Below are 1,909 nucleotides of genomic sequence, written 5' to 3'. Positions count from 1 at the left end.
ATATATATATATATATATATATATATATACACACACACACACAAACATACTCACACACACATATATATATATATACAAACACAAACACACACATATATATATGCATCATCATGAGTGTGCATCATTTAATCAATATCTGCATGAAAAATAATAGGCACAAAAATGTTTAAAAAAAGAAATCCCCTCCCACCACTACCACCCTGCTTCTCTCCAATTATCCTCCACAGTAAACATGGTCTGTTTTTTTCTTCTTTTTTTTTCCAACAGAACACAATCCTGTTTCAACCGACCGATTGATTTTTGCTTCTGCCACCCCTCTCGCCTCCTCCTCTTCCTCTTCCTCCTCAAACCAAGCCATCCATTTACTAAGAGAACCGAGACTCACCCATGTCTAGCTCAAACCAATCTGTGGCTTCAATTAAATTTTTATATTCGTTTTCGCTTTCGTTTTCGTATATTTCAAAGCATTTTGCTTGGAAGAGACCAGTTTTTTGTTGTGTTTCTTTTGTTGTTTTTTATGATCATATCTGGAAAACAGTGAGGTGAGTAGAAAAAAAACTTCAAACAGTTGAGATTATCCAAGTGATTAGGAGACAAAAGCTCCTTCTAGCAGTATTTGAAGCCTAGGATCCACAAGTGAGGGAGACCACTCTGATAAAATCGCTGTCATCATCCTCATCACCAACACCACCATCATCATCATCATCATCTTCATCGTCATTGTTGTTGTCCTTGTCATTATCATAATCATCATTATCATCATCATCACTGTCGTTGTCCTCGTCATTATCATAATCATTATCATCATCACCGTTGTCGTTTTCATCATCATCATCAAAGGTGGCAACAGTGACATCCTTGTTGTTGGCCTAATCATTCCCATCATTTTGAGGTCCATTTTCCATGCTTGCATGGGTCGGACAAAACTTGCCTGGATCTTAAAGACCACAACAGTGAAACTACTTGTATATCAATCGATCCAAATTTATTGACAACGGGAAATGCAGTTGGTCTTTGAAACCCCAAAACTAGTGAAAGCAACAGACATATTTTGGCCTCATTGTAACCTCATCACTAAGACATTATAAGTTTCAGAAGTAAAGGTAATAAGAGTAGAAATTAATATTATTAAATAATATTTTTAAATAATATCAATTTCAGCCAGTGGCCAGTATACTTAAAAATGTCCGAGGACCATGAATTTTATTTCAACATAAACAATATGAGAGATCACTACAAGGGATCCACGTAGTAATCTCTCGTATTGTTTAAGTTCAGTAAAGGTTTAATTTCCAAGATTCCTTACTTTAATTACATTGCTCTGTCTCACCAACATATGAGCAGGGGCACACACATACTCATATACAGTGCCCCAGCATGGTCACATTCTTGCAGTAAAAGAGTAAATATATAAATGGCCACAATCCAATAGTGAAAAGACAATATATGAAGATAGATAGATAGATAGATAGATATACTCTCTCCAGCATGTTGAGTTGTATCCCAGATAATGTCATTACTCCGAGTACAATATAGCATTGATATATTCTGCTACTGTTATGTAGGTAGAGAGATACACAGATATGTCTGTGTGTGTCTGTATGATGAGCAAACAGATGACCCTCGAAACAGTTCATGAACCAATGAGAAATCAGCATCTACAATCCCCACAAATCATACAACCTTATAAGAAAAAGGGAAGGACATGTTCATATTAAATAATGTAGTCCTAGATACACAATGCTCAATGACGAGCCCAGATGGTGCCCAAGTGGTTGTAGCAGTAATGTCTTATGAATTAGGCCTAGCCTTGATCTACTCTACCACCACCACCACCACCACCACCACCACCACCATTATTACTATGTGAACTACAAGTTGACCTCAGAAGCAAGCATTACTCAATAAC

The sequence above is a fragment of the Octopus bimaculoides genome, chromosome 20, assembly GCF_001194135.2.
Source record: "Octopus bimaculoides isolate UCB-OBI-ISO-001 chromosome 20, ASM119413v2, whole genome shotgun sequence".
NCBI lineage: Eukaryota > Metazoa > Mollusca > Cephalopoda > Octopoda > Octopodidae > Octopus > Octopus bimaculoides.
This window is presented reverse-complemented; position numbering follows the sequence as displayed.